Source organism: Pistacia vera, unplaced genomic scaffold, assembly GCF_008641045.1.
Source record: "Pistacia vera cultivar Batoury unplaced genomic scaffold, PisVer_v2 Contig105, whole genome shotgun sequence".
In the NCBI taxonomy this organism is placed as follows: domain Eukaryota; kingdom Viridiplantae; phylum Streptophyta; class Magnoliopsida; order Sapindales; family Anacardiaceae; genus Pistacia; species Pistacia vera.
This window is the reverse complement of record NW_022195082.1, coordinates 528,738-540,962: the sequence shown is the minus strand read 5'-3', so window position 1 is coordinate 540,962 and position 12,225 is coordinate 528,738. Positions and strand designations below refer to the sequence as shown.

At 34.3% G+C, this 12,225-nt stretch overlaps 1 pseudogene; it reads right to left on the bottom strand.

Moving 5' to 3' along the window:
* Positions 1 to 326: 326 nt before the first annotated feature.
* Positions 327 to 11,331, bottom strand: LOC116127866 (annotated as a pseudogene).
* Between the last annotated feature and the right edge of the window lie 894 nt (positions 11,332 to 12,225).

Here is a 12,225-nt window from a genome sequence, read left to right as displayed (position 1 = left end):
AAATTGTTGCCCCTAATAGCTCATCCAGCAATTCATCAATTGAGGGGATAAGGAACTTTTTTGGGATAGCGAGGTTATTGAGTGCCCTGTAATCGACACAAAAACACCAACTACCATCTTTCTTCTTAACCAATAACACAGGGCTAGCAAAGGGACTGGTACTAGGTTGTATAATTCCTGCCACCAGCATCTCACCCACCAACTTTTTTTTTTTTTTCTATTTTTTAAGAATAGGAGTATTTTTATGGGCGAATGTTAGGCGGTTTGGCATTAGTTTCTGAGACTATTGCATGGTCAGTGGGTCGCTTAGTTGGTAGCTTGGTAGGCTATTCAAACAGGTGGCTAAATCCATCTACAACTGCAGCTGATGCAAGATCAACAGGTTCCTCTGTTTCCTCTCCCTTAATGCCGCTGGAACAAAATTCAATCATATAACCCACATCCTCCCTCTGTAGAGATTGTAGTATTGCTTTAAGTGACACTACCGTCTTGACTAAAGAAAGATCCCCTTGTAAAAGTACCCTATTCCCTTCACTGATAAATGCCATTGTAAGATTTTTCCAATTGGCACACAAATCACCAAGTGTACTCAACCAAGAAATTCCCAGCACCACATCTGCCTCTCCTAATTCAAATGGAAAAAAAAATCCTGCCTTAATTCAATCCCTTGTATCCTCAAATTCACTCCCCTGCAAATACCTTCCCCTCTGACCGTAAAGTCATTCCCTACCATAACCCCAAAAGATTTTCCTCTCTCAACTGCCAGACCTAATTTTCACACCAAATCATGCAAAATAAAATTGTGGGAAGCCCTACTGTCAACCAAAACAATCACCTCCTCCCCTCTAATCATCCCTTTGAGTTTTAGAGTTTTATCTGTGGTTACCCCTACAATTGAATGCTTCGATAAAGCCAAAGGGTTACCTTCATCGGAAGCTTCTGAGATGGGTTCAGGACTGATTTAATCTTTTTTCAGCTCATCGTTGTTGGTCACTAACAGGATTTGGAGCAACCTGCTCTTGCATCTATGATTTGGCCCAAATTTCTCATCGCATCAAATCACATGGATAAGTAATCTAGGAGTGTGGCAGGAATAGTACCCAACAAAATGATCATAAATATGTGTTATTTTCTTGTGAGTCCTCTTTATGATTCCTCTTTAACCTTTATGCTTTAAGAAAAGGCAAGAGAAATCTCACAGCTTCCAACGAAGCTTGTATGTTTCAACAAATATAGGATATCCAACCACGAAACATACCTATACAACTGTCATTTTCAAGAGAAACTTTATTCTTGAGACGCAATGTTATATTTCACCAACCATCTACAACTAGAGCTAATGGTGGGCTAAACAAAATTATATATATATATATATATATATATATATATATATATATTATATATATATATATATATATATATATATATAACACACCACTGGTTGATGTCCCACCAATTTTGTTTTTGTCATTTACAATGTGCTGTGAGTTAAAGTTCTCACTTTTACCTTCACTTTGCATTTTTTTGGGAAAAATTAGTTTGCCGGCTTTCCTATTCAATACTAGAACCCATTTAATCAAATTTTTTCTTTCGGCAGGTGGCAAACCTAAACATAAGCAGAGGACTGCAGGAAGTTAAATAAAAATATAAGTCAAATGTTCATATATTGGTAATAGGCATAAACACTTTGCGTACCTTGATTAACAGAAGCTATTTCTTTGTGTATGCATATATCTTCATTCCATTGACCTTATCAAATTGTTCTTTGAGATCTGCCCATACAATACTTGCGTTTGTCTCATAAACAACCCCATCAAAAATTTCTTTAGACACTGAATTAAAGATCCATGATAGTACGATGACATTTACTCGCTCTCAAAGATTGTGGAAAGACGAATCAAGAGTGGATTTGGTGCAATTCTTGGCTGTGATGCGATAATCATTGCTTTGCTCCAATGTGAATAATTCTCAAATCCTGTTAATTGTTGAGAAACAATCATCACACTAGCTAGGACTATCACTCGGATGAAGATTGAATGGATTGTGAAAATCAATTTGATTTAACGCTGACATCATAGTTTTATTCCTTTGTTGCTCCATTCATGCAAATCAATTTGATTCTGGTTTCGAAAACAAATTGGAAGAATTAGAATTAAGACGTAATTTAAGGCTATGAAATAGAAGGGAAATTAGGATCAATTGATTGTGATTATTGAAAAATCGCATTCTTGCTCTGATAACATGTTGGAATCGTGTTTGGAGAGAAGAAAGAAAAAAAAAAATTGTTCTGTTATTCATCTTTATCAAAGATATAGTACAGTCTTATAAAAATTCTTTACAGACCTTTTACAACTAAAAGAGAAAATACACAATTGCCCTTAATCAGAAAAGACTACTTACACCTAAATATATTTAATAGAACATTTATAAAGTAATTATGAAAGAACGAACATTTATAAATAAAGTAAATAACCTGAGCTTTCTGGCCGAGAAGAAATACTTTGTATGGCTGAGTAGAGAGCAAGATCTTCTCCTCTTGTTGCTTCCCCGAATGCCGCACAAATAGGTTATGTAATTATGAAACCACTTTTGTGTTATCTCTTAACCACTCTTACATATACTTATATGTTACCTTCATATTGGGGGCTTATTATCTTCTGAATAATATTGCTGCAAAGGTTGGACATCCAAACACATAAATCATATAAAAAGCAAATTAGTAAGAGAACATTACGAGATGCTTAATTTTTATTTTTCATGTTAAGCTTGAACATAAGTTCATTTTAGTTACATATATTTGTCTCTTGATCATTAGCTAGGTACAAAATAAGTTCATCCACATATAAAAATATTAACCAATTAATACATTTAAAAATATTACACTAAAAACAACAAAGCCGTTAGCACCATACATAAAGTAAAATTACAAAGCTATATTTACGTTAGACAACTTGCAGGATAGAAAATACAGTTTGTGCCAAAGTGAGTAGCAGGAGTATAATTGCAGCAACAGTTGCCGTGGCTCAATAAGCTTCGGATTTCGAATGGATAGAAAATAAGCTTCGGATGGATACTGACACACCTCTAAGGCCATCAGATTTCGAATCAAACATTCCGTGTTGTCAGTTATTTCAATATGTGGAATTTGCAACTCAACTTTATTAGAAAATGACATTGGTCGTTTGGTGAGTTGAACGTCAACCAAATATTTACCCCAACTACGCTGAAATTTCACTCCAGAATTTTTCAATTTGACCACGTTTGGTACAGCACCGAGGGACCTCAATGAGAATTTAGACTTAGCATTCGGCGGAATTTCCACTAGAGCATATCTACACAAATCAGTGAAATGTTTAATTTTTTGACTTCAAACTTGCATATGAAGTGGTCTGTTGGCGGAGATGGAGTTGAAAGAAACGCCAGAAGATCACTGAAGGCATTTCAAAATGGAAACTTCATTTTCCGTGGCGTAGGTGCGGGCCAATTTATATATCTCATCAAGCACAAAATACGGGAGCTGATTTTCGAGTAACCATAGTCCCGTTTTATAGGTGCTAGCCACACCTCATTTAGCAAAAAATCATCTTTATATCCTAATAAAAATCTCAAGAAGAGCTCGATGATGAAGCAGCTCCGTAGAATAATTTCTTTAAAGTCAACGCTGCCCATAAGATCGTCAGGCGCTCTGCATAATGATGGCCGATTCGAGTTTCGTTCGCCTGATAAATTTTTCGATTTCCGACAGTTTATCCGGGAAAATTCGTCCGAAAAATGCATCACTATATCTTCTTTTAGTATTCCCATGTCAGTCAACTCTTCTCTGTGATAGTATAAGGGCCTATTGAAATTAATTGAGGAGTATAGGCTTCGTCATTACCTTTCTAAGATTCCTAGGAACTTTGTGTATACAACGCTTTCATCACATCATTAATTGCTAAGTTGTTGGCCCAAGTTCAATAACAACACTTTCCATCTTGGAAGCTCTAGCTCCTGCCGCCGAAAACAGTTTTTACACTTAGTTACCAATAACCTCTAAAACCAAAGGAAATTAGGACCGAGGAAATTGTGGAGATCACTAATAATTTTGAGGCGGCTTGGGAGGGGTAGATAGGTGCAAATTAAGGGTATATTGATAGTATTTATATGGTAGATGTGGGAAGTATAATTAATTTTTATCAAATATACTTCCTAACTTTATTGAAAATCCTACTTGGAATATGATTATTGCCATTTAATCAAAGATCCTCTATCATTTAAAAATGCATCACTCATACCCCTAAAACCGAACAAGGTTCTTTGAATTAATTTTTCCCGCTTTAAAAATTCCTATTGTTCATTCATTTGGTTTTAATTATATGTTTGAAACAGATATTTTTATCCAAATTAGAAATTTAAATCATCCACCCTAATCTCGATTGTTTAAGTCTTAATCAAAAAAAATTATATAAACAAGTTATACCAAATTAAATTCAAGAATACAATGCATAAAGTAAATTATATAACAAGTTATACCATTAAATAACTGATAATTAAATTATAAAGTAAGTTTGAAATAATTACGAACTTGATCAATATTTCGGCCTAAACAAATAGTTGCAGTGTTGACGTGCAAGACCAGCTCGTTGTGTTTTCACCAAAGACTTACTCTTAAGGATGGAAATGAATTCTTACCTCCATGAGCTGCCTTTAGCAAAAGCCATTTCAATATTTTTATTAGAAATTATAGCAGAATGTCCTGTAGACCAACACTCTATAAATATGGCCTTTAAACATTGAATGTATTTAATTGAATCAGATCTTGATTTCATTTAAATATTTTATGTAAAATATTCAAAGAGAGTATGCATTTAACTAAATCCTGAAAAATAATATAAAATCTTATATTAGGATTTTCAAAATAAGGTTGAATAGGATTTTGGGTCAATTATAGTTTAAAATATAAAAAATTAGTAAAATTATTAATTATCTTAAAAATAAAAAGATTTCACAATTAAGATAACATGAATATGTAAAAAATAACATAAAATGCCATAAAATTATATATATATATAATATTATATATATTATATATAATATATATATATATATAAGCAGCGAACCCAAGTACAAAGGAAGGGCCGCACTTAGAAATAATATAATAATGAGTAATGCTAGTTTTACAAAGACATATACAAAGGGGTTATATATTAGAAAATTCTATTCTTACAAAGACTCATACAAAGAGGGTTACAAAGTGACATCATCCAGAAGAAAAAAACAAGAAAAAACGAAAAAGAAAGAGAGAGAGAAGAAATCATGAAAATCAAGGTGAGGATTGTCTTTGTATGTCCCCTTTGTATGTCTTTGTAAAACTACTTTGCTCAATATAATACCCCTTAAACCTACAACAAGAGACTTACAAGGACTATGGCGTCCATGACTCAGTGGTAGATATTTCTACAAATGACTAAACTACCCTTATTGTTTTTGACTTCAGTTTACTTTTGTTAACATCGTCTTAACGTCAAGATAGATTTTTTCAAAAATCTGGGTCTCCAACTTAACCAAAATCTCTCACTCACTTAAACCGCATTTTGACGTTCAAAAACTACTTGTAACTTGATCATTAATTTAGCAAAGTAAGAGAAATTAAGCCTCTCGAAGGCAAATCTAGGGGATGTAAATATTAACACAAAACTAAAAACAGTAACAAAGTAAGTAATTAAGAACCTGAATATTAGTCCCAAAAGAAATATGCTGAGAAAGAGAGCTTATCCTCCTCCTCCCCGATGCCGAACAGAATATAGAAGAGTTAAAAACCTGAGTTGCGATATGAAATACAAGATTATTTTACTCATTTATAAAATTCTAAATAACACGTTAATTAAGTGAACATGTACAATATTATGATCTTCTCCTCTGAGACCTTTTATAAATAAAGTAAATGACATTGTGGAAGGTGAAGTTAGAAACGGCGTCGCACCACTTATCTTATACGTAGCCTTTTTTTGACTTGCGCTTCTTCTAACCGTTGGTTGCTTGAACTAATCCGATGGCTGTCTTGATGCCACCTGGACAGCATTATAAAAGTCTCCCCCCCCGTCTGAAGTATAACAAAGCTGTAGTTCATTCAACATCTCTCTCTCTCAGTGTATCGCATAAGAGCCTGTTATTTTTCTTGTTTTTCTTGCTGCAAATTCTGTCATTACAGTAAGTGTTTTTCAGTCACTTTGTGAGGGTTGAGTTTACTCTTGGGTGCAAGGTTTCCAGGTAGAGTTCCCTCGGGGCAGATTTGTAGGTGTAAAGAAGAAATGTTGAGTAGGAAGAGAGTGAGACAGTAGAGTGAAGTGTGTGTATATGTACAAGGTTCTAATTAGTGTAGAGAGCTCCTCATTGTGGAGTCTCACGTGGATGTAGCTTATCCAAATCTTAGATAAGTGAAACACGATAAATCATGTTCTTATTGGTTGATTGTTCTTTGTGTGTTGTGATTGTTCTTAATTTTAGTTGTTAAGTTGAATTTGGTAATTGGTTTGAATCTTTACAGTGGTATCAGAGCTAGAAATCTAGGGTTCATCGATCTCTAGGTCTATTCTTGAATAAGAGTTCGCAAATTTTTTGGGGCTTTCACGATCCGTAAGTTCTTTAGAGTTCTAGGGTTCTTTAAACTTTCTGGAATTTTCTTCGTTCGATCCATGATTCTTACAAGAAGACCCTTCCAAAAAGCATTTTAGCTAAAAAGAGCCTTTTTGATTAAGTATTTGTAAAGGAAGAGGAATGTTGAGTGATTAAGGTTAAAGACATATTTGTCCCTTAATACCCATTCTGTTTCACTCTTTAAAAACAACAATATCCTCTACCTCACTTCGCATAAATATTCCAATTGACAGAAGAAAAAATATATATGCAAATAAAGTAATTAAGAAAGAACGACATTTATAAATGAAGTAAATGACCTGAGTATTTTGCCGGGAAGAAATACTTTGTGTGGCTGAGTAGAGGCAAGATTCTCTCCTCTTGTTGCTTCCCCGAGTGCCGCACAAACGTCATGTAATTATGAACTCACATTTGTGTTCTCTCTTAATCACTCCTGCACAGACTATAAGTTATAACAAAATATGGTTAATTGGAAATATAGTCAGAGAAATCATGAAATGGCCGACACTTTCTCCATCGACCTACGTGATAAGAAATAAAGAGAATTTAAGTCATAGCAAGTGGACCCACTACACTTTAAGTTTTTGTCAACTTCGTAAATGGCTTGATGAATGGATGGGCTCTAGCGACTTCTGAAATTGGCTAACGACTGGTTAATAAAGCCAATTGTGTTGGCTGTATTTGATTGGTTAACTCTCAAAACAGCTACCTCCTTTGTAAATATGCACCCTTGGAAAATGGAGAAACATGAAATTGAAATGCTAAACCCTACCCCCTTTAGTCCCTCTTAGTTTATGTTTCTTACAATTAATTTAACATGTCATCACCAGAGAACTTTCTAACTACTTTAACTTCATATTTTATCACACACCACCTTTTTTTTTTATAAGTGTTATCATGTGCTTGCCAATAAATTAGATTTCATATAGTTTTATATGTTTGAACACAAAAACTTAAGGAAGGGAGCTAAAATGTTACCACACATATCCATGCATGTATAGTTGATGTTTACATTAAGCACACACAAAAACAAAACACACACAAAAGGACCAGCACTTCGTGGACATAAACACACACAAAAAGGATACCACAGCACAACACACAATTTTTTCTTTTCACACACACCACACCTCATATATATATATATTGAAATAAGATTTGATTGAAGAAGTGCACAAATGACATGTTTATCTGCCTTCCCGAAGAATTTCTCCAACACCAATATTATATTATATATATAGAAAAGAGAGATTATCATGTAGGGATTTCAAAAATAATAAATGTTAAAATATCAGACACACAACCATAATATGCTAATTTATTGATCATATAATGGTATACAAAACTATATCACTTCATCAATTGTCTTTTATTGTCATTCACAATTGCCGAGATGTCCGATGTGAGTTTGCAAATGAAAATAAATGATTTCAAATTTGGTTGGTGATCATCAGAACCGAATTTGGAATAAAATCAAGGATGAAATGAATAAAGAAATACAATCATTCCTGGCATTGTATCATAGTAACAAATTATATTATTAACACCACTGGTTGATGTCCCACCAATTTGTTTTTGTCATTTACAATGTGCTGTGAGTAAAAGTTCTCGCTGTTACCTTCACTTTGCATTTTTTGGGAAAAATCAGTTTGCCGGCTTTCCTGTTCAATACAGAACCCATTTAATCAAATTTTTCTTTCAGCAGGTGGCAAACCTAAACATAAAGCTGGACCGGAGGAAGTTAAATAAAAATATAAGTCAAATGTTCATATACTGGTAATACAACAAAACAATGGTTATAGATATAACTTGATTCAGCAATGTTCAACAGTCCTCCATCTTCTACTCAGCAGCTGGTTAGAACAGGTTGCTCACCATTGCGGCAGGAAAGCTTCAATTTGACTTTGCCCTGGAATCACTTCCTACGTCCGTCTACATCCATTGTGCTGAAGATAATGAAATGCTTGAAATCTTGAGTTATCTAACATTTTTGGCTCTAGAGATTATGTCGTATATAGAACTGATGGTTTTAAACCTGACTCTATCATCTCATTAAGTAAAACCTCAGCCTCTTGCCACTTCCATCCTTGCAAAGGACACCAATGGTGGAGCTATAGCTAGCAACATTGGAACAAGTCCCTTCTCATCCATTTCTTTAACCAACCTAAGGGCCCTATATGAGTTATCCTCTTTGCATACCCGTGAATCATCATATTTACACCATCATTCGCCTCCAACTGCATCTCACTCATTGATTTGAATAGTTTTTGATGCCTCTTTCATATTGCCTTTCATACCATCCATGGATCAAAACACCATAGTGTGTAAACATCTGAACCAAACCAGCCTTCTCCATGAAGGCATGTATCTGAAAAGCTTTCTCCATATGATCAATCGACAAATGCATCTATTAGAATTGTATAAGTAACTTTAGAAGGAGTTATGCCCCTCTCCTCCATCTCCCTAGCATATCAAAAACTCTACCTAAATTTCTTGCTCTACAAAACTTCCCATTAGAACATTATAAGTCACTAAAGATGGAGAATGACCATTTGACTTTAATTGATCAAGAATGTCAAAGCCTTGTCCAATTGCCCAACATTCAAAACCCATCTATTATTGTGTTATATGTTATAAATTGGGAATAATACTAGCATTTCTCATCTGATAAAATAACCTCTCTGCCTCCCGGATCCTCATCACTTTCAGAATCCACCAATAAGAGTGTTATATGTAACCACATTGCAGCAACACCTCTTTCACGCATTTCACAAGCATTTAAAACCTTCACTTTTTTTCGTCATTGCAATACTCATTAATCAACATATAAGTATACAAGTTTGGTGACACCCCATAACTGCATTTTCTCATATAGCTCAAACCCATCCCTTTTAAGGCCTTTTTTAAATAATCCACTAATCACAACTGTGTAAGTGTACTGATTAGCAACCAAACCTAGGTCACCCATTTTATCAAACAACTTTTAGCTCTCTCGATATCACCATTTTTACAACACCCATCAATCAAGTATCGTACATAACAACATTTGGAGACCAACCCAATCCTTCAACTGATGAAAAACCTCAAATCCCTTGTTCAAATCACCAGCCTCACAACATCCCTTAATCTTTATCCCAAAACTTAGGCATCCATTTAACCCTACATTTATTCTCACTAAAAACAACCAACTCTTCTCAAAACAAGAAGATTTGATAAGAAGCTCAACAGATTATAAACAAGTTTGATTCAGTACAAGACCCTTATCAACCATTTGATTAAAATAAAACAGAGCTTGCTCTACTGACTGAGATTTTATAAGAGCATTACAATTGCTTCATAAAGATGAAACTTACTGTTGGGTCGCAATTTAGTGTTTTTCTGTTAAGTTGGTGGAGAACCAGAGGTGAAGGAGTGATGACTGAAGATGAAATGCGACCAGATAATATCTGTAGAATGAGAGACTGCGCATGAGATTGCATGTTCGAGGAGAGAAGAAGGTGGAGAGTTATTGATATGGATTGTGGGGTGTGATGGAGGCCTTGGAGAGTCATGGAGTTAAAGAACGAAAAAGCTTTGAGAGGTGGGATTTTCATCATATTTGATATGAGAGCCATAGCTTGCTGACTGTGTGACATTTTTGCAGCTACAGTTTGCATGCCATGGCTTTCTGACTACAAGTTCTTAATACTGCACAAGAAAAATGAATATTACGCTGTAACCGAACTTCCAGATCAAAGAACAATTTTCCCATTTTCTATTTTCCCTCTACCATGCAAAATTTTTGCAGCTACAGTTAAAATATTACGCTGTGATGGAGGCCTTGGAGAGTCATGGAGTTGAAGAAAGAAAAAGTTTTGAGAGGTGAGATTTTCATCAGATATGATATGAGAGCCAGAGCTTGCTGACTCTGCGACATTTTAGCAGCTACAGTTTGCATGTCATGGCTTTCTGACTACAAAGTTCTTAATACTGCACAAGAAAACGAATATTACTCTGTAACCGAACTTCCAGATCAAAGAAAAGTTTTCCCATCTTTTATTTTCCCTCTACCATTTTTTGTTCATTCTCTTCGAAAATGTCAGCATAGATAACAAATTATTTACAAATTCTTAAAAAAAAAAAATGTGAATTCGCTTCTTGCAATGTCAACACAAATGATATATCTCATCATCTTCAGTACACAAACTGTCTGTAAACGATTTTACCTTGTAACAAATATCACAAATACAGAATCATCTCATACAAAAACTATTAGCAAAATTATCAAAATTATAATCTACCATCAACCCATCAAAGAAACAAGGGAAAAGGAAAGAAAACCTTAAAATATTTTTAAACAAAAATACAAAAATAATGTAGCACAATTAGATTCATTTTAGTGAGAGAGATTTTAAAGCTAGTTTTACACCATTGCTACATTTAAACGACCAACAGACAAAAATGTCGAAATTATGAATTTAACCATCACATGAATCAAGAAATAAAAGCACAGCAATTTTACTTCAATTTTGAATTTTGAATGTCTTTAAATTAAATATAAGAAATTGAGTTTAAAAACCGATTGAATGCATCATTCACTTAACTCATAGAAAGAATAAGCAGGAAAGAATTAGGAAATACCTCCACATCGGCGTACGGCGGCGTGTGCGGCAGGAAACGGCAGCAACGGCTCAAGAATCAAGGGCAGAGAGCTGATAGATTTTGCGCGATTTGAAAGACGACCTCATTTTAATATTTGTTTGTCCACTATCAGAAAGATCCCTATAGATTATTATAATAACATCTTCTATCCCAATCAATCACATCCTAATATTTGTCATTATTGTTTTGCCCCCCTCTTTTAAATTTTTACGGGGTTATTATATTTTATCCCCATAAATTTTAAAAAAACAGAGTTTTATAATACTAAATTTGTTATGCCTAAAAAATCAGAGCTGACATCAGCTTACATCAGTTAAGACTAATTAAAGTTTATAAAGATTTTGTGTCGTCCAGGTGTTGTCACGTCGTCTAAAGATAGAAGAAGTAAGGTTGTCATTAACTTGGCAAATAAAGATTTGGCTAGTGAGTAACTGGGAGTCATCCACCTGCTCAAACCTGCGCGATTTAAGAATATCTCTTGTGCAATCAACCAATAAAAAGCAGGGTAAGAATTGTACAACACCTACCTGCTTACAGACTTGTGATCATTATCCAAAAACCTCTTACTATAAATAAAAGGCTCCTCTCTATTTTTCAGGATTCTAATAACATAAACACTCACTCTCTCTCTCTGTATTTCTATTCTCTGGTCGTTACTCTCAACCTAATTGTAATCTCTCATTTATAAAAAGACAGTGTATGTAGGATTCGTTTTAAGCATCTGAACCACTTTAAAAATATCTCTTATTTATTTATTTCATTTTTCATTCCCATGTAATTTCTAAATTAACTTAGTACGAATAGTTGGTGTCAAAATCTGACATCAACCAAATTTTTATTATCAATCGGAATCAGAGGGTCATTTTTGTTAATTTCAATCGATTGTTTTATAAAATTTTATTCATAGAATTTCATAATGCCATTGCACCAGGGTTAAGCCCGGCCGCT